At 40.8% G+C, this 27,035-nt stretch overlaps 1 pseudogene; it reads left to right on the top strand.

Annotated features, from left to right (window-relative positions):
• The window catches only part of LOC128520456 (Fc receptor-like protein 5), a 74,417-nt pseudogene that overhangs the window by 14,624 nt on the left and 32,758 nt on the right, over positions 1-27,035 (top strand).

Raw genomic sequence — 27,035 nt, 5'->3', positions numbered from 1 at the left:
GGTGACAACAGTTTAATGGTTTAAATGGTTAAAATAAATAGTTAAAATATTAAGATGGGGAATGTTTGATGTCATGTGGGCATTATAAGATTTGTATTGAAAACTTCTAAATAAAAAGTGGCAGCTGGCACGCCTGAAAATAGATGAAGGCTTATTTTTATAGTCCAAATAAAAATGCTTTTTTAATTTTTTGGCTATTGTTGTTTACTTACAATACTTGTTAATTTAATTTAAATGAGGTTTGGGTTCGGGATGTTGAGCATCGTGATCCTTATCTTTAATTCCCTACGTAGTCTATTTAGTGCTTAACCGCACGCACGTTTTCTAGATCGCACCGGCAGAAGTAGACTAATGATTATGAATATGTCGGAAAAAACAGCAAGAAGACCATTTGAATCTGACCATTTTAATAATTCATTGATAAATTAGTGATTTCTTTGGTTTCGGCTGCAGTGATGAAGGTAATCATGTCATCTCGTCGTCTCTGCAGCAGTGGATGTGTCTATAATTCACGTTTCATACAAATTACATCATCTGATATTTGTTTTCCATTAGTTTATATAAAAGCAGACATTTTGATTTCTGTAAGTATATATTTTTCACGTCTGTAAGGCGAGTATACACATAGTTTCGGTTTATTTTCTGACGAACTCAAGTTCATAGAACCGATACAGAATAGCGCCCCTGTTTACTTATTTTAGAAAATCATAACATTTTGTGCACTTAAATAAAACTAGAGTCTTATAAAGTCTATGTAGCTTATACAGTTTTATTGTATAGTTTTTGCATATTAATCTGACAACTTTTTCTGATGCCCACTCAAAGTTTTCTGGCTACGCGAGTGTTACACATGATAAAATATAAAGGCTAAATTTAAATTTTAAATTTGTACTGTAATTTTAGTACTGTGATTGTAAATCCGTTTAATGTTTCACTTGTATTTTATAAGGTTTTGCCGGCGGTGGTACAGCACAATGGGGGTTATTATTTAATAAAGAAAATTATGATGATCATAACAGCCTACTGCATTTCAATCTTATAATAACGCAAAACACAACCGGGGCTGAATGACAACTACACCTGCTGCCGCAGTAGCACGTCCTGACAATGTTTTAATTTTAGGCTAATTTAGTTTCATTTATTTCAGTTAATATATCTATTTATTGAATAGTAATAGTAATTTAATCAAATTTAAAGATCACAAAGTATAAGATGACACAAGACCCTACACGTAGCTTTCCTAATTACACATGATAAAATATAAAGGCTCCTGTGTTATTGTTTACTTCGCTTAAATTCGATCCTAATAAGATTTAATAAAATTTTTATTCTACATTTGTACTGTAATGTTAATACTGTGATCATGAATTTATTTAACTACAGTGTTTCAATTGATTTTATCCGCTACTACGTGCAGCTCTGAAGGAGCTGCGGCTCATTAATCCTGCAGAGAATGAACTAAGGCCTGAGGAGTCAGTAGTTATATACTGTAGTTACTGTAGTTATATAGCGCCACTCAGCGGTAAAAGCCAGCAAATACAAAGCCAAGTGCTGTTGCCGTGAGACGCAAAGGTAAAACCATTATTACGGTAGAGGACCATCTGTATGTGTGCATTAAATTGTGTTTTAATTAAATGTGTAAATAAGCAGATGATTAGACTGTAAATACAGAATGTTTTATACATCTCCTACTGAGGGTCAGAGATTTCCACATGTTTATTGTGTTTATAGAACTTTAATGACGGACATTAATTTGTTCATCTGATGTGTGGTATCAACACTCCACATGTTTATTGATGTTTATACAAAACACAAAGTGTTAAAAACAAAAACATTAACATTTCTGGAGTTTTCCAAAATATCTTCCAGATGTGTAGTTTTTCATTTTCCAAATTACTTGTCACTCTGTACACCCGTGAACATAAACTGATGTAGAGAGAGATTGAAGACCTGCTTCATATTTTCTGACTCTCACCTTAATCACAGCGAAGAATTACATTTAATATCCTTATTCATTTTCATCACGTGTCTAAATGTAAATTCTCAGTCAGTCAGTCATAAGTTGTTTTACATCATCACATAGAGAATATTATTGTTTTACTGTAGAAGTTATTAGTGTGTTAAACACTACTTCACATTTGAATTGTATTTCATTTTTAACAGAAAAACCTAAACCTGAGCTCACATCAAGTCTTACAGGAGACGTCCTGACAGGAAACCCAGTGACTCTGACCTGTACACTGAATGTGCAGTCTGATGGGTGGAAGTTTTACTGGATTAAAGACACACAGAGCAAAGAGACTGAGACTAAAACATTTACCTTCACCATCAGATCAGTTAGTGTCTCTGATGGAGGTCAGTACAGGTGCAGAGCTGGAAGAGGAAACCCAGTCTACTACACTCAGTACAGTAAAAAATTCTCAGTTATGGTAAAAGGTGAGTAAGATATTTTCTATAAAGTGATTCTGTACAACACTGAACATATAAACAACACGTGAGCAGGTTTTAAAAACTCTTTCAGTTAAATCACTGTATTAAAGTTAAAGAGAGACAGTGTGAGCTCGGCTGAACACGACTGGTGTGAAGTGAGCTGGAAAAGTTTATATGGAAACACACTAATTTATCTTCAGAAGAAAATGTCACCAAAAGCTGTAAAAGTCTTTTAAAAGCTGCTGAACCTGTGTGTAGTCGCTCCCAACACAACGGCTGAAATAAACAAACCATGTCAGTTTGTTAATGCACAAAAACGAAACATTACTTTTATATTTGTTAATATTATTGTGCCATTATTTAGATTCATTTTAACAAAGGCATTTCGAATTAATAATATGTGAAGCCTACATGTATAAATGACCTACTTTTATTGTTTATGTTTACAGATTAATTGAATTACAGTGTCATGAAAAAGTGTTTGCCACCTTCCAGAATTTTTATTTTTTTATTATTTAAATCACCAAACAAATTTTAATATCACACAAAGACAACCTAAGCAAATTCAGTTTTTAAGGAAACCTCTATCCAAACCTACGTGGGCCTGCGTGAAAAGTAATTGTCCCCTAAGCCCAATAACTGGTTGTGTCACTGTTGGCAGCAGCAACAACTGCAACCAAGAGTTTGTAGTAACTGGCAGTGAGTGTTTCACATTGCAGGCAGAAAAAAACAAAAGCGGGTAAATACTTTTTCACAGCACAATGAATGAAATGAACTGCGATTCAAGAGCAAGCAGGTCATTGTGAACTGATAGTGTAATACAGCGGCCCATGTGGCAGGCGAATCTGTAGACAACAACTCTGTGGATTTCCAGACGGGTAGATCAGCGGAAAACGCGCTTGCTAGACAACACCGCCAATGATAGCAATCAGGTAAAACACACGGCACCTGGCCACATGCCCACTTAAGCCCCCGAAACCGACACCCAGTGTGCGAACATTAGGTAGCACCCGGTATGAGAGCAAGTCATTTCAGTAAAAGAGCTCAAAGACAAAGGTACAGACAAAGTCTAAGCTCAAGAGCAAGGCAAACCACACTATTATTATTATTATTACTATTATTATTATTATTATTTATCAAGGCACACAAAGATGGACAGGTTCCTTTAATAAGAATAAATAAGGATAATATAATGATCATAGTCTGAGTCACATTAAATACAGAAAGCAAGTAAAATCAACTGGTATATTGACATAACATTAATAAGATAAAAGAAATATTAGAAACATAAACTCAGGAAAAACAAGGTTATAAGTTAACTGTAAATTCTGGTCATGCTGCTTCTCTTGTTGGCTGAAGCTCATTTTGGAGCTCAAAGAGTACGTGGTCTTCACTGACTGCATAGAATCCAAAGGCTGAACCGAAATGAGACTGACTTTGGTTAATGTCATATATAATTAAACCAAGCTTTAAAACAAAATCCTGGCCTAGTTTATGTACTAATTTAAATATAACCACTTATTTGGACACAGATTACAAATATACCATGGAACTTTAATATTTTTTCTTAACAGAAAATTGAGAGAAAATTTAAGAGAAGTTTAAGAGATGCTGCATGAGGCCCATTGGTTTAAAGCACTTTATTGGACATTACTCAAACTGGTTAACTGTTTTTCCTTTAAAACCATGCTACTGGTGAAGTCATGTTACGGGTATGTAGACACTTGACTAGGGAGGACCACAGACACGAGACAAGATCTTATTATTATATAAATTATAAAAGGTGTAGGAGAGAAAAATAGAGGTAAATAGATAAAAGAGAACTAAACAAGAGTAAAAAGAATGAAAGTGTGCATGTGTGGGTCAGGAGCAGTGTCCAGCAGGTATGATGGCACAAAGCTGGTAGCCTGGGAAGGTGGGCAGCAGTCGCTGAGTGTCGAGTAGGGCTGCACAATTCTTGAGAAATTGTAAATCACGATGTTTCTCAATGGGAATTAAGATCACGATTCTCTCACACAATTCTCTCTCAGATTTTAGTTTTTTCTTCCAACAAAAAACATTGATTACACTTGAGAAAAAAAAAGTGTTGTCTGCACAGGACTTTCAACTCTCTTGTACTAAAATAAAAGTCACCTTTCCATATTTTTATTTAAATAAAGTGAAAAGTTGTTACACATAAATAGAATTTTAACAATAATACATTAAAATAACTACTAAGTAGGTCTCAGACAACTATAGAACTTCATCACGTGTTAAATTATATTATTATTATTATTATTATTATTATTATTATTATTTTATCAGCATAAGGTAAATGTAACAGTGTTGGGTAGTTTGTTATTAAATACATAGTTTACAGTGTAGAGTTTATTGTTGTCAAAGGGTTTATTGCTGAATCTTAACACACTTCCACTAAACTCTTCTGTAGCTTTCACTCTGTTCTCAGAGTCTCTGTGTAACAACTCAAATCAACACTGCAGCTTTAATTATCTCATACTTTAAGTTATAACCCAAATAGAACTGCACGTGCCTGTCTCTGATCAGACAGTAGTGTGTATTTTAGTTTTTAGCGTGTGTGTGTGAGAGACATTTACCATATGCTGATAAAAATAACACAGATGCACAATCAACTTATGCCATGATAAACACAATTAAAGAAATGTAACATGCCATCTCCCCTACGCAGTTTCACACGATTCACTGCGTGGTGATTATGTTTCCAATCTTTCTGCGTGAGAAATTAAATGCTGGTGTTTGATACACCTATATGCATTAAGCAGACACATAAAGCCTTGAAAGGAGTCAATCAGAAACAGGTCGCCAAAATGTAAAAAAAGGAAAAAAATGGCTAATGATTGGCTAGAATTCCGATGTGTGAGAGTGTTGTGATATTGAGCACATGCAGGAAATACAGTTTGAGCACAATGCAAGTGTGAGTTTCCTGGAGTAAGTGAGTGTTTAAACTAACAAAAATAAAATCAAACTGCAAAACAGTTTTTGGCACATTTTCTGTTACACTGTTTGAATGCAACCAGTAACCTTGACTGATACAGCAATCCGGGATTATTGTCAAGTAAATAAGTGGACTCGTGAATACAGCGTGATCTGAATGCAGGGAAAACACTCGCAAGTGAATCGCCGTCATTTAGAAATTAGATCGCATGTATGTATGAATCGAGAGTGTGATTTTTATTTTAATTTTTTTTCTGATTAATTATGCAGCTCTAGTGCCAAGGGTCCATCCTTCATTCGTTAGCAGCAGCGACAGGTGGAAGTTGAAGGCACTGGGATTAAATCTGTGGCAGGCTGGCAAGGTAGGCGTGGCCACAAGCTGGAAAGCCGGTCACAGGTTAATGGTAGTTAACACAGCCTGGCATTTAAGGCATAGTAATCAATCATGGTCGGCAGCAGCATTTTTAGAACCTAACACATGGAATCAGACGAGGCTGTTGTATTCCTGTGGGTGCCGCAGCAGTCCAGAACTGGGGCATTAAAGTCGAGGCAGTGGCTGATACCTTTATGGCGGCTGAGTCACAATAACTGGACCTGACTGAGAGCAGAAGTGCTGGATCAGTGGACTCAGTCTATTCTCTGATAGACACACAGTACGAAACTGAAAGCATACGTAGCTTATAGTTTAGCTGAGACTAGGATCATCACAGAGACAGAAAACATGTTTTCCCTCTGTAGAGCTGATTAATGAGTAAAGATGAGTAACAAAGATTGTTACTCCTGAACTGTAGAAACTGTAAATATATTTCAGGGTATTTTAGGCCCATCCGAATGCACCTAGAGAGAAGATGTGTTCCAATCGCCCTGAAGTACCCTGCAAAGTGTACTGAACAGAGTATTCAGTCATGTTAAGCGTGATTCCACACTTCAAGGACCGATTCAAGGGAAACTGCAACTGGTGTAGGGAACAATTGGGCAACGGGTCTTTACTTCACCGGGAAAGAGAATGAGAAAATAAAGTGTGGGAAAAAATGGAGCTAAAAAAGGAGTTATATGTTTATTATCAAGGGTAACATAGTATTAATAGGAATTCTTAGGATTTCATTTATCAAGAAATCCTTAGTATTATAAGGGCTCGTAATCTGTAAAAAAAAAAATAATAATAATAATCTTTGTACATCTTGTTAATTAATCAGATAATTTATTTACAAGTTATATATGTTTCAATAGTACATGTTTTATAATGGTATCAGTTTGTTTCAATAAATATTTAATACTTAATACCCGTAGTGTAGGAAGAAAGTGACATCTGCGCTGGTGATGTTGCAGGGTGTTCCAAAAGGTACAGAAAGTACACTGTGGATCGGAACATAGCTAGAGAGAGAGAGTTGCACTCTGAGCCACAAACTCACATACACTAACACATGTACATGCGTCCGCATAGCAGGATGTTTAGAAGGAAGATGTAGATACAGACTGTATCCCGGGGGACTTTGACCCCTACCCTGCCTTGTGCCATGAATACAGGGGAAGGGCTCCAGGCCACTGTGACCCTGTACAGGATAAGCAGTATAAAGAAACCCGAAAATGAGTGAGAGTGAATTTTCCTGGCAGGCTGCAGCAGGTCTGTGTGAGTGACACATTTTCTGTACACTATGTTTATTTAGCACAGGACTGTCTATTGTCTGCTGTCTTGTAGCCCTATAAATCCTGAATGACACCTGATCTATATCATAATGACACCCAGGGCTGGACTGGGACAAAAAATCGACCCGGGCATTTTGACTAGAGACCGGCCCACTAGGTATTATTGGCAAAGCCATAAAGCCTTTGAATGAAAACAAACGTTGTTCTGACAGCGATGTACACTGTCCTGTTGGTATATACTGTATGTATCAATCTAATAAACTTAAACCTACACCATCCTCCCTATTCTGGTATTCTAAACAGTACTTAGCGGAAAACAAAAGACTGCTTGGTCAAATTAACCTTCTGAACTATCTACAACACATGGTGGAAACCTGAAATTAAGACAGAGAAGACTAGAGGTGAGACATGATCATTAATGAGTATTAAAATTAATAAATTACAGATTTAGTGATATTTTCATAAACTATTTATTTACCACATCAACAAACAGCATGGCAGCACAAAATATTTTTTTAAACATGGCAACCTTTAAAAAGTGAAAGGAGACAGAGAAAGAAAGTTGAGAAAGAATAACACTTAATTGAATTTTTGATGCTATTTTACTCACAGTACATGGCACAAGAACTGACAACACAACACAGAGATCACGATCGCTGGAGTGTCATTCAGAGACCTGGGCTGCCACAACCAGCTAAATCATAACACAAATGCACAGAAATCAATTATTTTTCTACAATAATTAAATAGATTCAACATCTTTCTTCGACATAATTTCAGACTGCACAGATGGTAAGATTACTGGGCTTACAGAGACTTAATATTTTTAGACTTAATATTTACCATAAACGATAATGGATTTCTATACATTTAACATCAAATGACAACTTTGGTTGTAAGATTCAGATAATTATTTAAAAGCTAGACATTTAAAATGAGAATAGAAAAGAGAAGTATTTCTTTGTGCCCCCCTTTCCTTGTTAATGCCCTACCTGGCCCCCTGGCAAAACTTTGCTAGACCCGCCCCTGCACAGTTACCAGCTGTCAGCTATGTAGAAAAGGATCCTGGTGTTATTTGTCTCTCAGAAACAGTTCATAACTTCCCTTCAACTCATTCATGTCACCTAAAAGATAAACCTGTGTCTCCATCACCTGTTCAACTCTCATGATTCAATAAGGACATCTCCTGGTTTCACCTTTATGTTTCTCTCTCACATATCCAAACCGATCATGACTAGCAGCTTTTATGGCTGTGGCTCCAGCAAACAGCTGATAAACCGATCAGTTGATCAACAGGAGAAGGAGGGGGAGAGAATGAGAGAAGCCGAGGCTGCTGCGCAGCGTAAAGACACAGGATAACTCCAGCTTCGTGGGTTTTTTTTTTTTTATTCTAGCTGAAATACAGGACAAATCGCGTTCCCTTTCACCTCAATACGTAACGCGTAATATTTTCTCTAAATACGGGACGATTACGTTTTTTACGTTTGGCAACCCATACTAACTAACCTTATCAATAATTCACTCTCAGTAACATCATAGCACCAGCATAGAAACTCTGTCATCATGCTAACTAGTACACAGTAGGAGTTATTGTAACTGACTGTGAAAAGTTAGCAAGCACAACGAAAATAAGCTACACCTACTTGGTTTATAAGTTTTTTTATGGTTTTACTTGGTTTTACTTAGGCTACCTCAAGTTCAGTTCTGCCACTTGGACCAGCGGCCGCCTCGGGTCTCTCCTCCTCCTGCCGCCTCGGGTCTCTCCTCCTCCTGCCTCCCCTTTCCCTCTTCAACCTGCGGCTGCTGGCCTCCATCACTTGCTAATTTTACTGAAGTGGAAGCTCCACTATAGCCACCAAACAACTGTGATATTTTAACACATTTGGCATCATCTGTCTGAAGGGCTAGTTTCTTTTTGGCCCTAATTTTTTCGGCTCCTCCTGCTGCTTTGCGTTTTTTGTTCTCCATTTTTGTTCAGCAATGATATGCGAATGATATGCGAATTGGCCAATCCGCCACCTTTAATAGTTTATAACGTTACAAAAAAAAAAAAAAAAAAAACATCGGCGGCCGGCCCACAAAAGATAAAAATCACCATCAGGCCACCGGGCAAATGCCCGGTATGCCCTATGGCCAGTCCAGCCATGATTTGGACCAGAAACAAGGAAAAAATGCAACAGGACATGTTTTTTTTTTTAATCCTACAGGTGGCGCACTCTGAACTCTTTACACATTTTCATCCTGAATTTAAAGTTAATTTGTATTGTTTATGTACTCCTCCTGCTGCTTTGCGTTTTTTGTTCTCCATTTTTGTTCAGCAATGATATGTGATTGCTGAACCGTTGCAAGGGGGAGGGTGCATCTGACCTCCTCGGCTGTAATTGGTCCAGCCCAGAGTCGATCATGACCAATTGGCCAATCCGCCACCTTTAATAGTTTATAACGTTACAAAAAAAAAAAAAAAAAACATTGGCCACCGGCCCACAAAAGACGAAAAAAACCATAATGACACCTAATCTATATCATTATGACATCTGCTCCATATCATAATGACACCTGATCTTTATCATAATGACACATGATCAATTTTATTAGATCATCTTCATTAGTTAAGGTGTCAGTAACCGTCAGTGTGTGATCTCTTATTCTGAGGCTTAAATGGGCACAAACCTGATTGCTGCTGGTGTGTTTAAAGTGTGTGTATGTAGGGTGGCTTGCAAATTATGTAGCTATATCCTGAATATCTCACTTTAACACAGATGGCATTAATACTATGAAGAAGCGAAGAACGTGTGCATTTTTGTGCAACAGGATGTAAATGAAAAACTTTTAGAGCAGAGAGTTAGACTTTCTCATTGTCCGTCTTTTTGACAAACAAGATCGTAAAAAATCTGTCATAATCTATTATTACCCGTCATTTAAATTTTCATTTTTTCTAATAGCTTTCATTTTTATTCACATTTTAATCATAAATAATTTAGGTAATCGTCCTTTAAGTTCATGTTTTTATGAACAGAAACAAACAAAAAACTTCATGATTTTTATTTATTTATTTTTTGCACTGACAGCAGAGAAAATTAAAACACGACCATTTGTGCCAGAACTGGTAGATATAAACAACGCAACTTACATAAATGAACTTAACTAACCAAATATTTCAGTCGCTGTTCTGCAGGCCTGTCTGCCTGAACACAAATCTTCCTCCTGATCTGCATCAACTTGAACTGGGAGCTCATCTGTGTGTAGACATCAAAAGACATCAAGGGAGACAGATGCCGAGGCAATTCTCATTAATTTCTGTGTCTTTGCCTCTGAGAGACGACTTCTCGTGACTGTTTTAATTTTGTTCTAGAGGCCAAAACTACGTTCTACTGCCACACTGGAGACCAGAATTACTAGCGCCACTTCAGCCAGAGTTTTGTAGTCAGGAAACATTTCTCTTACAGAAATGCTTTAAAACATCCAGCTCATAGCTCTTTAACATGCTGTCAGTGCCCAGATACGAGATGTACTGAGTACAGTGTCGAGGTCAGCGATGAGACCCACGTGCTCAAAAGGGAATCTTTTTCTGATAGATTTCAGGAGGACAGATTACATTTGCATCTGTTAAAAAGATGGTCTTCAGATATTTTCTGTCACTGCTGAAGATATTCTGAAAATATTCGGTTAACGTGACCTCTGTTTCAGAGTGTCCTCATTGAAAAGTCCAACAACCCCATCTATTATAGCATCAGCTAAAGAATATCCCTGGTGTCACCCTGATTTTAGTGGATGAGGAGATGGAGCATGGCAGTGTAGAGGACGATTTTATATCTTGTGTGAGCGATCCTTTTAGCATTTAAATGTAGAAGAAAAATGATAGTAATTGATTTTTGATGGTCCTCTATTATTATGTATACACAACGACACTAATTTAAAGAAACTTACAGATATGTGACCATAATTCTGCACACGAGTCTAAATCTTTTTATTTTGTTTTTTGTTTCCCTCACAGTGAGTCCTAAACCTGTGGTGATTATAAATCCTGATAGACAGGTGTACAGAGGAGAGAGAGTGACTTTCAGGTGTGACAGGACAGAAGGAGACACTGAGTGGACATACAGCTGGTATAAGAATGATACCACACAGCTACGAGACACAACACAGGAGTTGATCATCAGCTCAGTTGGAGACTCTGACGGGGGTAAATACACCTGCAGAGGGAGGAGAAGAGACTCTCAGCTCTCACAGATCAGTCATCCTGTTACACTCTCTGTATCAGGTGAGTGTGTGTGTATGTGTGTGTTGTTATAATGTGTGTGCTGGTACACATGACCTTGTAGGTGGAGATTTACTGATGGTGTAGGACGTGAGGAATTTAAACACTGTGATGTAGATGTTGGAGTTTGTGTCATGAAGTGGTGTGTTATTTGCTCCCATTCACTGGTTCACTGGATGTTTGTCGTGTGTTTAGAAAGTGTTTCTGTACTGATTTGTTTGTAAGTCGGGGACAAAGTGAGTCTTACACACCTTCGGCACAAATATACAATATAAAGTAAACCACTCCACTTGAGTAAATCTGTCTCCTTTTCCCAACACTGCCATCATGTGGCCAAAGACCGTAACCGCACCTAAAGTAATGAGTCTCAGAGTAAAATAAAGTCTCTGCGCCTTTAAATCTAGACGAGGTGAATCCCGGACTGTGTTTAGTTTCAGAGCGAATGAAAGAAATAATGGAAACTCCAGTGATTTGTTCAACAACCTAAAAATATTAACATAAAATGATTAAGAGCAAGTTTTAAAGGGGTCCAGTCCCATTTTTCATTAGTTTATATGATTCTTTAGGGTCCTAATGAAACGTTTGTAATATAATTTAATTAAAAACTCTCAATGGTTGTGTAAAAAAACACTACTTTTACCTGGTAAAAACTAGTTCTGTTTTCAGCAACCTATTTCAGTACATGTTCCTTTAAATGCTTCTTGCCTCTGCTGAGCCCGCCCCCCCAGTTCTGTGGGCGTGTCTTCACAACACACGTGGGATATAGCTTTGACAACAGTTAAGGGTTTCGTTTGATGAAAGTATGGCAGCGGGAGGCTTTGAAGACACATCTGTGCAACCATATCCAGGAAGGTTAGTTTACTTAATGTCACTTTGATTTATCTTTGTATATAATGGCAGGTGTTGCGGAAGAGAGGTTGATTTTACGGAAGCTGTTTACGGTAGTGTAGTCCAGTGCCAGCAATGCTTTGTGGGTAATGCAGTCCAAAGTGCGAAAACGCAAAAATGTGAGATAAGATGGAATATAGAGCCTGAGCCTGTTTTCTTCAGTAGTTTTTGGTTTGATTTAAGTATGGAACCTACGCGGAAATTTGTAATATCGCCTGACAACGCAGAAATTAAAAGAATGGACATGCATCAACTCGATTTGTCTTTCTCATCACTGCATGGGCATGAATTAACGGGCTGTTACGCTGCCGCGAGCAACAACAACATAAAGCGGAGAAACTTACCGAGAGAGATACGGACGCGATGTGTTTACTGATGTGTTTACATGACTTCTTAATCTTCGACAGACACCGTTATAAACCATCTAACGTAACAAAGGTAAGCATAATATAGTTTTCCGACTACGTACACAGTTTGCAACTAGACAATCACCTTAATGCATTGTTTATTATAAACGGGCGATTAGGGATTACATAGAGAAGAAGCCATAACCATGTTCTATTAGAGTATAAGTTAACTTACACTCCGCATTCATCGTGATTATTAGAAAAGGCGATCTGCAAAGAGTCATAGTAAAATAAATCACACTCACCGAGTCTGGTGAAGATGAAGCGGGAACACGAAGCGTTAGTACAGATCCATTTTTAGGAGCAGCTCCCTAGTAAAACCTGCTTTATATTGACCTGCGTTTATAAAGCAGTCTGGTGAAAAATAATTAGCGCAAACATGAACGCATTTGGGTAAATCGGCGGGGACGTTAGCTTTAAAAATTAAATTCAGCCACTGCGTCCTCAGCGGCTCAGATACCTAACCCTAGGTAGTAAATGACGACTGCTGTGTTCGCTATTACACCCAACAACTGTACAACACACTCGCTTAGGCGCCATTTTGCTCCAGCGGCGAAAAACAATGGCCGACAGCTTCTTCTCACTCGGGGCGGGTCTTTGCTAAAACACCAGTGTCAATCAACTAGTGTAGGAGCGTCCTCTGTCGGTGTGGCGTCACATCGACAGGCATTTATGATTGGCCCGATTTCAGAAGGGGCATGTTATTTTAATAAATAAAAAGAAAATCACTGGGCGGCTCTTTATCATTGTAGAGTGGTTGTGTACGCACTCTCCTAACACACAGTTCAGTCCAAACAGCTTAAAAAAGTGCATGTAGGCCCGTATGACCCCTTTAAGTAACAATAAAATCAATTAACCTGCACTTCATGTTTGAAAAGAATCAGGCTGTTTGTGAAGCAGTGACAGGAGAGGGGGCGGGGTTAATGTGTACGACGACTGTCACTCACCCGCGTGACACACATACGTGGATGGATGTTAACTTTACTTAAACCTCACACTAAGTCTGTAAGTGTTTGTGGTGATTCCCGGACGCCATTCTGTTAAAGTTTTCTACTTTCTTAGTCTGTGAACTCTGTTTTGTTGAGGATTTTCTAAAATTAGGATTATTCTCCATCAGGACAGTTTTACAGGACAGACGTTTCTATCATTCTGCTCTTGGACTGATGATTTGAAACTGGTGATGCTGATGCATCCCCCCCTTGCGTCAGGAAAGACAGCAAGGAGCCTGACTCTGACCATTTTAATAATTCATCGATAAATTAGTGATTTTTTTGTTTTTAGCTGTAGTGATAAAGGTGATCATGTCATCTCGTCGTCTCCATAGCAGTGGATGCGCCAATAATTTATGTTTCATACGAATTACATAAGATGTTTTTGTTTTCCATTAGTTTATATAAAAGCAGACATTTTGCTTTCTGTAAGTATATATTTTTCACGTCTGTGAGGCGAGTATACACGGAGCATTAGCATTTCACTACATTTTGTACTGTGTATGACTGTGTATGTGACAAATAAAATTTGAATTTGAATTTTGAATTTGAGTTTCAGTTCATTTTCTAACGTGCTCAAGTTCACCAAAAACAATACAGATCAGCGCTGTATCCCTGTTTACTTTCATCATTTTACAAAATCATAACGTTTTGTAGTCATTGTGCGTGCACTTAAATAAAAGGAGAGTCTTAAAACTATATAAGCTACATAGCCTTTATATTATATCGTTTTTGCCCATTAATCTGACAACACCTGTGGCTCACGCACGTTTTCTGATACACACAGCCAGAGTTTTCTGGCTACGCGAGTGTTACACATGATAAAATATAAAGACTCACTGTGTTAACATTTACTTTGCTTAAATTCGATGGAACTAAGAAACGCCTATATTTAATTTAAGTTTTAAATTTGTACTGTAATTTTAGTACTGTGATGATAAATTCGGTGGTGCCGGCGGTGGTACAGCGCAACAGGGGTGCTGGGATGTAAAAATGTAATTTGTTAAAATGTTTTTATTATTTATTAAAAAACATTATGATGATCATAACAGCCTACCGCATTTAATTCTTATCATACCGTAAAAACACATTGACATCTGCTGATGCAGTAGCATCATTTAGTTTCATTTATTTCAGTTAATAAATCTACTACAAATTTAAAGAACACAAAATATAAGTTGACACAAAAACCTACAGTACAGTGGAACTTCGGATTATGAGCATAATTTGCTCTGGAAGTAGGCTCGTATTCCAAGACACTCGTAAACCAAATTAAATTTTCCCATAAGAAATAATGGAAACTTAAATTGTTTGTTCCACATCCCCCAAAAATAAATACATAAAAATAATTAATAAAAAAAAGTAAAAATAAATCCCGACAGATAAGTGTTTCCGTTTATGCACGCAGGCGCTGTGTGTGTGTGTGTGTGTGTGTGTGTAATGTGCGTGCACACACTCACACACATTAACGGAGAGACTGTTTTATCAGAAAAATTAGCAAGGAACATCGCTAATCACACTCGCGTGAGCACATACTAACAGAATTACTGCTGTAAAGTAAAACAAACAAACAAATGAACCGCACTATACCTTTGACAGAGCAACGTTTCTGAGTGTGTGTGTATGTGTGTATGTACACACACACACACACACACACACTCTCTCGCCTTTACAGTCCCTCTCCCAACCCCTCCTCCTCTCGGCTTCCCACAAACATACACAACACACACTACACACACACACACACACACACTCTCTCTGCCTTACACTCTCTGATTCTTTTCGAAGGTAAAGTGAAACACGACAGGCTGATATAGAGAGGGAGAGAAAAAATGGATCTTTACCCTCTAATGAGACTTGCTTTTGCTTATACGCGCCGTCTACACGGATGTTATAATAAACAAAACGCGCGCTGTACACACACGCTTGCAAAAATGTTTTACACACACACACATGGTCACAGTGTTATAGTAAACAGTGCACGCGTGCACTGATGTTGATTATACCAGTAAGAGACGAGCACTAAGACCCAGCAGGGGAGACGATTACCCACAATTCCGCAGCACAAGAAAGAGAAAAAACGTTGGCTCAGTTGTGATCACAGGACGCTCGGCGTCAAAACAAGAAGCGCATGCGTGATACGTGATACATGATACTTGGTACTCGTAAACCAAGACTTTTTCCTCGTCTTGCGGAACACTCGCAAACCGTGTTACTCTTAATCCGTGGTTCCACTGTACACGTGTAGCTTGTCTACTTACACATGATAACATCTAAAGACTCACTGTTTTAACGTTTAAACAAACACACTAATTGAATGACAATATGAAGACAAATTTTGAGATTTGACACAATGTTTACAAACATCATGTATAAAATATATATATATGTGTGTGTGTGTGTGTGTGTGTAAAGCTTCCCAATACGTCTTCTAAGGATTAGATGTGTAATTTTGCAGTTTGTGTTCCACTTTCACAAAATATTTTTTCCTTTTTTTTTTTTACTTTTTACACACCAATTATGATAAATTGATAAAGAAAGAGAGAGAGAGAGATTGGAGACTTGGATGATCACATATCAGTTACAGTATTTTCTCACCCACACTTTGATATTATTGACACTTCATATTTAATATTTCTATAGATTTACATTCACGTCATTTGAATAACTGAAAATTCATAAACAATGTGACATTAGTCCTGATGTGTTTAGTGTCGTCACTGAGAGAGTAATAGTGTTTTACTGTAGAGGTGATTTGTGTAGTAAAGACTACTTCACATTCTGATACTGTATTTAATCTCTAACAGAAAAACCTAAAGCTGAACTCACATCAAGACCTAAAGGAGACGTCCTGACAGGAAACTCAGTGACTCTGACCTGTAGACTGGATCTGCAGTCTAATGGATGGAAGATTTACTGGACCACACCCACACAGAGCACTGGGACTGGGACTAAAACACAATACTACCACTCCTCCTCCTACTACTACTCCAACTACACCATTAGCTCAGTTAGTGTCTCTGATGGAGGTCAGTACTGGTGCAGAGCTGGAAGAGGAACCCCAGTCTACTACACTCTGTACAGTGATGATCTCTCACTAAGTGTTATCGGTGAGTAAGAGACTTTCTGTTAAGTGATTCTGTACAACACTGAACATGTGAGCAGCGTCACAACACAGCAACATTTACACACACTGTACACACTCTTATCTAATCATAAAGAGAAATCAGAGGGTCAGTCACTGCTCACAGATCAGTGTGTTTTCCCTTTAGTGTGTTGTTCCCCTGCTGACACTCAGTGCTGATGAAGATACAGAGTTCTGTGAAGGATAAACATATTAATGATAAAGATCTGTAAAATGAACAGTAATGTGCTGTAAAAACATGACATTTAAATATTCTAATTCATTTAAAGTCAAATTTAGGAAAAAAAAAACACTGAACCAATAAACTAAACACAACTGTGGGAGAGATTAACAGTTAGGTTCATAAATATTAGGACATTAAAACAGGTAATTTTGTCTGCCTGTCACTGAATATTAAAAATTAAAACAATCTTAATCATGTCTTTCTAATATGTAGACGTTTAGTTTGAGTGTATTTACACACACTGTGAGGAGTGATAACATTGTGTTTGTGCTTTTTCCAAATGAAGGATTATCTTTTTATTAGTTCTATATTTTTGGATCAGATTAGTCATAAAATAGTTGTAAATTATACAATTAAACATTTCAGTATAACTTTTCATCTTTTAAAGTTCCTCATCCCGCCCCCCAACCCCCCCCCCCCTCCGTTACTGATACACATGCAGCAATTTTATGTACATGTTCCTCATGGCTTCATTCAGACATTCAGACATTACTCCTGTAGACGTGGGATATTTGCTTTTCTGTGTGTGTGTGTGTGTGTGTGTGTGTGTGTGTCTGTTGGGTAAACGTGATGCCAATTACTTTTTTTTAGCAACCCAGAAAAAAATATATACACAAAGTTTTGTTTCCAAAACATTTATTGCCAAATAAATGTTTTATACTAAGTTAATGTTAAAATAAAATAAAAAAACATACGTATGTCAGATTCTCGTGTCCACACGTGTTGGAGCCCCGTCCCCACGCTTGATGTTCTATTCACATGCAAGATTTATGTAAACAACTCTCTTCAGATGTCAGTAAATGCTATTTGCTGTGTTGTTTGGGGGAGTGATGTGCTGATGCATGTCTGTGTCCAACAAAACAGGAAGGGCTTGAATAAAGAAACAAAAAATATATATATATATATTTTCAAGTACGATTTTTTTCCTGAGAAAATGATTCGTCTCCTGAATCCACACGAAGTCCTTCAGGTTTTTTAAATAATAGTAATCATCATGCGTTTTTGCTGTTTGTGTCCAGTGTTGAATAATTATTTGACCATGAATAGCTGGAATGTGGTTGTGAATTTATGACAATAACTTTATGAATAAATTAAATAAAGCTGCTCACAATCGTTGCGCGCTTTCACTTTATAAAAGGCAGCGTTTATTTAGCGAGTGTATACGGTATTTGTGCTATGTTGTTCTTCTGGGGTACTGATTTAACATTTTGTCTGCTTTGCTAAGGTTGCCCCTCCTTGTGATCTGAGTATATTATGACTGAAACAAAGCCGCTCATATCGGCAGTGTTTTGATCAAAGAGGAGATGAAGCGTGCAAAGTGAAAGTGTCTGCAGAAGTGAGCAGCTTTATTTCACTCATAAAATACTTGGATCACAAACAACCACACAGCAGAATGCACATTGTCTGTGACTGGGTGAAATGTGAGTGTGAATAAGAGCCTCACGTGAACCCACGGCATGCTCTTTTACTTTACAAAAGACCGCGTTTACAGTATTTAGCAAGAATATATATTTGTATTATGTTGCATTTCTGAAGTTTTGGTCATAATATACTTAAATCACAAAGAGCGGCAACTTTTGCAAAATAGACAAAATGTTAAATCACTAAAGCGACATCACAAATATATACTCGCTAAATAAACGCTGCCTTTTACAGAAGTGCTGCAATTTTCTCTGGTTTTAAAACACACAACAAAATCCATTTGTTTCCTTTTAGTACAGCTGACTAAACTCACAATACAGAAAAAAAAAAGAATAATAAATATCTAGTATCTGGAATTACAGGCTATGTTTATCTAATGTTATAAGGGACTGCCCCTAGAGGGCACTGTGGCTATGTTTGTTTTTTGTGTGTAGTTTTGTTAGAAGACCCAGTTTCCCAGAAGGCACCTCGGTCAGGTGTTGACGAAGTTCACCTGAACCGAGGTGGCTCATTAAGGATATTATAAAAAGCTGTTAGTTCTGGGAAACTGGGTCAAGCATTAATATTGTCTAGTGGGCTTTTGTTTGGTTTTGTTTGGTTTGAATTCAGTTTTTGTGTTGAACTGGCTCTGAGGGCATGTTTGTTATGTTAAATGTGATTAAGTGTATCTTTGTTTTTGCTTTCGTTTGTGAGTATTAAGTATGTGACCAGTGTCCTTTTGTTTTCAGTCACTCCTATTTGTTTCGTCTGTGTGTCTTTAGTGTCTTTCCCCTTTTCTTTAGAAGTTCTCTTTGTGTTTAATCTAAGCTCTAAGCCTGGGTCTGCTCTACGAGTCCGTGTGTGTGTGTATTGCTCTTAGAGGTAGGTATGATGTGCAGAGAAGTGTGTGTATAAGGTGCGCGATGTGTAGGATGTGCATGAGGTGTGTGTGTGTATGAGGTGCACGATGTGTAGGATGTGCATGAGGTGTGTGTGTGTGTATGAGGTGCGTGATGTGTAAGATGTGAAGAAGTGTGTATGATGTGCATGAGGTGGGTGTGCATGATGTGCATGAGGTGGGTGTGCATGAGGTGGGTGTGCGTGATGTGCGTGAGGTGGGTGTGCGTGATGTGCGTGAGGTGGGTGTGCGTGATGTGCGTGAGGTGGGTGTGCGTGATGTGCTTGAGGTGGGTGTGCGTGATGTGCGTGAGGTGGGTGTGCGTGATGTGCGTGAGGTGGGTGTGCGTGATGTGCGTGAGGTGGGTGTGCGTGATGTGCGTGAGGTGGGTGTGCGTGATGTGCGTGAGGTGGGTGTGCGTGATGTGCGTGAGGTGGGTGTGCGTGATGTGCGTGAGGTGGGTGTGCGTGATGTGCGTGAGGTGGGTGTGCGTGAGGTGGGTGTGCGTGAGGTGGGTGTGCGTGAGGTGGGTGTGCGTGAGGTGGGTGTGCGTGATGTGCGTGAGGTGGGTGTGCGTGGTGTGCGTGAGGTGGGTGTGCGTGGTGTGCGTGGTGTGCGTGAGGTGGGTGTGCGTGGTGGGTGTGCGTGGTGTGCGTGAGGTGGGTGGGCGTGGTGGGTGTGCGTGGTGTGCGTGAGGTGGGTGGGCGTGAGGTGCGTGAGGTGCATGAGGTGGGTGTGCGTGATGTGTGGTTAAGGGCCACTCACACCGGAGCACGAATGTGAGTCTCGCTCATAGGAGTGTGTGTGTGGCGCTCGTAGCAGATGAGGTTTCATTCCACCGGCAAGGACTATGGTTACGTGTATATGAGATGTGTTTTAAGCCTTTGTCACAGCCCTACGGGGGTGATATGTCTAGCCTAGAGCCTGTGTGTAATAGAGCCTGTGTCACAACACAGAGCGAGTGTGTGTATGTCTCAGGTATTAGAGCCTGACTGTGAGTCTCTGTCCCCACTCTAGGCTAGTGTTAAAGGTTTCCCGCATCCCTATGTGATTTGTTTTAGGAATCTCTGAGTGTTTGAGTTATTGAGTCTGTGTGTGTTTCCTAAACACCTGAGTGTGATGTTTTCCAGAGCCTTTGTTTTAGTTTTCATGTAAGTAGTTTGTCAATTAAAAACTCTTTATTTTGAAAAGAACCCTCTGCATTTATGCCTGCTCTTTGTAAGCCCACGGCGTACCATCAGCCCGATACACCCGCAACGGGACAAATGTATATGTATGCATTTTTGGGGGAGTATTTCTAAATTTTTATCAATAAATCTGCGCATGCATTTATCAGGAGTTTGATCTAAATCCTGGACACAAACAGCAAAAAGCATGATGCTTATTATTTAAACAGCCTGAAGGTCTTCGTGTGGATTCATGCAACAAGTCATTTTCTCAGGGAAAGATTCTTGTATGTATATAAGAATATGTGAAAATATAAAATATTTAGTACTCGTGACATTAGAAAGACGAGGTTAACAAACTGGTTTCACTGGTAAATCTCTGCTCAATATTCTCCCAGCAAAACATAAGCTGTGACTCTTTGTCTGCATTTCTTGTGTAGCTCCAGTTAGTAGCTATAAAATGCTTGTGGTAGGACATGCTGTACTGCTTATCAAGTGTATTTATCAAAGGCATAAACTCTCAGTACTGATGGACATATCTGTTATTGCCTCAGTAATTTCCACATGATGTTTTGTATTCGTTCATATGGAGTTATGTTTTCAAACATTTCGGTCAGTGCTTCTTGTTGGTGGTATTGGACTTACTTGACACACTGGTGGTCGGCATTTTAGCCATGCAGCTATCGTATGTGGCTTTGTGGTGTTTAAGTGCTGACACAGGTTAGTAGTGCTCCCTCGTGAGATTTTGATGATTGCGAGACGTGTTCTACAAGTGCAGATCTACTTTTACTGATGCTGTGACCGATATTGTAATTAACAATTGTAGAACGCCTAGGAGTGATACATGTAGATCCCAAACATGTAAACATTCCAGTGCTGTTATCGTCCATTATCATCACTCGTGGGAAGTCTCTCATTTAGTCAGATTACTTGGACAAAATTAACTGCTTTATAAAAAAAAATGACAAGAGCAGATGTAATTAATTTGTACAATATCCTGGGCAGCATAAAAAAAAATAAAAAAAAACCCTGAGTGTTAATGAGTAAGATGTAATATTTATACTGAAACCACTGAATGTAAGATGCTGTAAAGTCTGAAATAATGAGAGAGATTATACTGTCAAAGTGTAGATATTGTGGCGTTATTGTGCTCGGCAATGAGCTGATCACAGTCCATCTGCGGCACAGGCGGAACGACTACAGGTGATGATTTAGGCGACGCAGTCACTCGGCTGCACGCCGGCTCGGTCGGCTGATTACCGACGGGGGCTCCGGAGGACTGCGCAGGGAGGATGTTCTCATTCACGGGGGTCGGAGAGTGTTCTATGTCGCGACCACCCACGCGCTCTACAACCCGCTCGCAGTGCCGACAACGCTCTTTGCTACACGGCCGGCGGGATAAAGCATCAGCGTTAGCATGCAGTTTTCCCGCTCGGTGCTGAATGGTAAAATTATAATCCTGCAACCGCTCGAGCCAGCACGCTAACTGCCCCTCGGGCTCTTTAAAGCTAAGCAGCCACACCAACGAAGCGTGATCGGTCCGCAGCGAGAAGGATTGCCCATATAAATACGGCCTAAAATGTTTAAGGGCCGCGACGACCGCTAACAGCTCGCGCCGCGTGACGCAGTAATTTTTCTCCGGTCCGGACAACGCGCGGCTGAAGTAGGCGATAGCACGCTCTTTACCCTCGGAAACCTGAGACAGTACAGCCCCTAGCCCTACATCGCTTGCGTCCGTGTCGAGGATAAACGTACGAGACGCGTCAGGATATCCGAGAACGGGCGACGTGACCAGAGCTTCCCGTAACCGAGTGAAAGCGCGCGCGTGCACCCCGTCCCAGCGAAACGGCTGATTCTTCTTCGTGAGCCCGTGAAGCGGACTAGCGATCGTGGCAAAATCCTTCACGAACCGACGATAGTACGAGGCTAACCCGAGGAAGGTGCGTAGCTGCGACACGTTTAACGGTTCAGGCCAATTCTGTACCGCGGCAATTTTGGCTGGATCGGTGGCAATCCCTTGCGCTAATCACGTGTCCCAGAAACACGGTCTCTTGCCGCAACAGCTGGCACTTTTTCGGGTTGAGCCGCAAATTCGCCCGCCATATAGCCAAAAATACCTCCCGTAGATTAGCTAGCGCGACCTCAAACTCCTTGCCGTGCACCAGTAAATCGTCCAGGTAGCCGACACAACGATTGCGCGGAATCTCGGCCAACACTTTCTCCATCAACCGTTCGAACGTAGCTGGAGCGTTACATAGGCCGAACGGCATGTGCCGGAATTGCCATAGCCCTTGCCCGATCGAGAACGCGGTTTTAGGTCGCGCTTCCGGGGCGAGCTCTACTTGCCAGTACCCGCTACGCAGATCTAACGAGCTAAACCACGCCAAGCCCGCAACGTGTTCCAGTGCATCATCTATTCGCGGCAACGGATAGGAATCTTTGCGCGTTACCTCGTTTAACCGCCGGTAGTCGACACAAAACCGCCACGATTCGTCCTTTTTACGCACCAACACAACCGGTGAAGACCACGGTCCGGACGCTGGCTCTATGACGCCCGAATCGGCCATCTCACGCAGCTTCTGCTCGGCGATGGCTCGTTTAGCTAAGGGAAGGCGTCTCGGATGTAACCGAACAGGAGCTGCGTTACCTGTATCAATCGTGTGCTGCACCAAATTAGTATGTGTGCACTCGCGCTCATCTACCGCGAACATGTCCGCGAATTCATGTAAAAGGGACTTCACTGTGTCGGTCTGTGTCGGACTCAGCCCCATGCTGCTACGCTGCATAAGCTCGGCCATTATTCTCGCTCGGTCTGCTACCGGATGTTTACATGGCGCGTCCACCAGAAGTTCCGCCCCCCTGGTGCGCGCTACTAACACGTCCGGCTGCGCTTTGGGAACTAGCAACCTGGCTAACCCGAAGTTACCACGTAACGTTCCATCAGCGAGATTCAGTACCGCACCCCACCTTTCTAACATGTCCAACCCCAAGATACAATCGTCCTCAATGTCTGCCACAAAGAATGGATGAGAAAGACTGATTGCACCTACTTGTATACGCACAGTGCGACAGGCCCGTATCTCCAAATAGCTCCCCGACACGGTGCGAATAGTCAAGGCTGGGGCCGGCAGCATACAACCGCGCTCGCCCTGTTTTAATACTCCACAGCGCAGCAGCGAAACTGTAGAGCCGGTGTCCACGAGTGCCCGTAGCGAAACGTTGTCCAGGCCACAGTTCACGTAGACGCCCGCGCGATTTCCTACACGTCCTGACCGGAAGTTGGGCCCGGCAGTTGGGGAAACAGAGACGGCTGTGGGAGGCGGCTTCCCCGCAGCTAGTTGTAACGGCGGCTGGGGTACGCTGTCCTCAGGCCGGGGAACGTTGCCGCGGTGGTCCGGCGGTCCTTGTCGTCCCGGAATCTCGGATGCTGAGTCGAGGCCTAGCCGCGACGGGTAGCCCTGTCCCCGGCTAGGTTCACCTACCGAGCGGCCCCGAGCCACGGGAAAACGCTCGGCTCTTTCGCCGCGGTGTTCTGCCAGGATGGGCTCAGGACGCTCGGCTTCGCGCAGCGCCTCAGACAGGGAAGCCAGTGCCGCTAACCGGATGTGCTCGCGCAGCCGCACCGGCTGAATTCCCCGCAGGAACGCACGGCGAGCTAGCTCTTCCTGCTGGACGGGCCCGAATTCCGGGTAGCCCTGGCGTGCGAGATATCTTAAATCCATGGCGAACGCCCTCAGCGGCTCGGAGGCGCTCCGCTCGCGGGTCGCTAGCTCTTCGCACGCGGCCTCCTGGCGGTCACCCGCGCCGAACCGGAAGTGGAGCGACTCCCGTAGCTTCGCCCAGTCCTTCCTCTCATCTGCCCGGAGGTCTTCCAACGACCGGAGCGCCTTGCCCTCCAGCGAGAGGGCCACCCGGACGGCTGTTTCCGCCGGGGACCAGCCCGCAAAGTCGGCGGCTAACTCCACCTGGGCGATGAACGCGTGGGGCGTGACAGCGCCATTGTAGGACGGCAGGTGCAGCTGCAGGTCGCTTCGCCGGCTGACGGCGCACGGAGCTGTAGCTTGCTCTGGGGTGCGCTCTAACCCGTTACTCTCCATCCCACTTCTGACACCACTGTGGCGTTTTATCGCCGGGAAGGATGGTGGAGAGACGAGTGAGCTTCCTGGCTGCCCAATGCAAATGGCTGGGAGTAATTTATTTAGCATCCCACAATAAGTCACACAACCACACATTTAACACAGATCCACAAGACACACTTCTAACTCATACACACACACCCTGGCCGAAGCCACTACCCCAAACACCTTTCCTCGACAGGGTGAACACCTAACAACCCCTCCCGCAAAGCATGATGGTTACTAGTCCCAAAACCCCGCCCACGCCACAATATACTGTATTTTATTCTATATATACTGTATTTTATTTTGATGTGTTATTAAATGATGTTGTTGGGAATTAATTAATTTATTAAAAAGGTATTTTTCTTTCTCACAGAGAGTCCTATACCTGTGATGAATATAACGCCTGACACCCAGGTGTTCAGAGGAGAGAGAGTGACTTTCAGGTGTGACATACAAACAGGAAGAGACACTGAGTGGACATACAGCTGGTATAGAGACAATAGGACAGTCAACCCAGACATCAGCCCAGTTACAGACACTCACAGGGGTCAATACACCTGCAGAGGGACGAGGAAAAGTGACTCTCAGCTCTCACAGATCAGTGCTCCTGTTACACTCTCTGTATCAGGTGAGTGTGTGAGTGTGTTATAACTTTATTACAGATGTTGTTAGTTTTTATTATGGGTTTTTTTTATATATTACAGCTTTTTCACTGTAACGGAGTTTCTTTATAATGACTTTATAGTTTCCTTCTGTTTACTTTTTATTTTCACTTTTATATCTTAAAGCATCTAATTGCGTTAATAACTGGTTACTAAAGGAATAATCACAATCCTTCCAGTCATCACAACATCCAAGAATTATGGCTAAATGAGGCGTTGCTGTATTATATGTGCATTAAATGATGGTTATATTAAATGTGTAAATAAGCAGGTGATTGAGGGAGAATATTAAATAGAGAATGTTAATTAGACCTCCTACTGAGTGCAGATTTCTATTTACTGCACTGTGTTCATATCATTTGAATGTTGTACAGTCATTTGCTTGTTTGCTTGTTGTGAGGTGGTAATACGTCTTAATTTAATGTTAAAATAAAACACAAAATGTGAAACAAAAAATACCAGACCATTTCTGGAGCCAGATGTGCAGTTGTTCATTATCCAAAGTAATCTTTAGACTAAACTCCCATGAAGATAAAGTGATGTATAGAGAGAGAGATTAAAGACTTGCTTTATCACACAGCAGATATTTTCTGACTCTCATCGTAATCACAGTGAAGCTTTATATTTAATATCCTTTTATTATTCTCCTCACATCTAAATGTAAATTCTACAACAGTTTAAAGTCAGTCATGAGTTGTTTTGCATCATCACAGAGAGAATATTACTGTTTTACTGTAGACGTTATTAGTGCACTAAAGACTACTTCACAATTTATAATTGTATTTCATTTCTAACAGAAAAACCTAAACTTCAGCTCACATCAAGTCTTGGAGACGTCCTGACAGGAAACTCAGTGACTCTGACCTGTACACTGACACCACAGTCTACTGGATGGAGGTTTTACTGGGAGAAAAACAGGCAATCTAAGACTGAGACTGATACACACACCTACACCTTCAGCCCAGTTAGTGTCTCTGATAGAGGTCAGTACAGGTGCTTTGCTGGAAGAGGAAAACCAGTCTACACCACACACTACAGTAATGAACTCCAGTTAAAAGTTACTGGTGAGTAAGAGACTTTCTCTCATGTGATTCTGTACAACACTGAACATATAAACACCATGTGATCAGCATCACAATACAGTAACATTTACACAGTTAGACACAGAGAAGTGTTTCCTGTAGATGATTGTATTAAAGTTAAAGAGAGACAGTGTGAGCACGGCTGAGCAGGGCCGGTGTGAGCTGAGCTGGAGATCAAGTGGAACAACACTAGTTTAGATTTAGTGGAAAATGTCACAAAAACCTGTAAAACTCTTTTAATAAGCTGCTGAGAGGCTGTTTAATGGTCTTCATAAAGTTACTGCTTCAGAAACATCACCATGCTCGAGTGGAGAGTCTGAGTGTGAATGAGTGAAGAGGACCAGGGGCGAGATTTTATACTGAAACACTGAGTGGAAGAGACTGTAGAGATTAGAGAGGGAGTGTGTAGGAGGAGTTATCAGCTGATAACAGGTGTGTGTGTGTGTGTGTGTGTGTGTGTGTGTGTGTGTGAGAAGTTATGGAATCAGCCAGAGTGCCCTGCATGCGCGCTACACACTCTGTGTATAAGGCCCTGCAAATTACGTCAAGCCCCGCCTCTTTCTTCTCTCTCATCCGACACTGACTATTAATTAAATATTGAATTTGAAATGTTAATTAACTACACATTAAATTAGCAGTGTTAAATTAACACCATACAGTATTTATACAGCTCCAGTTGGAGTTTTATATTCTTACCGGTACTGTGTAGCCAAAAGGTGAGGAGAATAAACCATGGAGGTGGTGGACAGTCCTGTAAATCTTCTAT

Source organism: Clarias gariepinus, chromosome 1, assembly GCF_024256425.1.
Source record: "Clarias gariepinus isolate MV-2021 ecotype Netherlands chromosome 1, CGAR_prim_01v2, whole genome shotgun sequence".
NCBI lineage: Eukaryota > Metazoa > Chordata > Actinopteri > Siluriformes > Clariidae > Clarias > Clarias gariepinus.
Note: the sequence above shows the minus strand (reverse complement) of the source record. Positions and strands in the feature narration are given on the sequence as shown.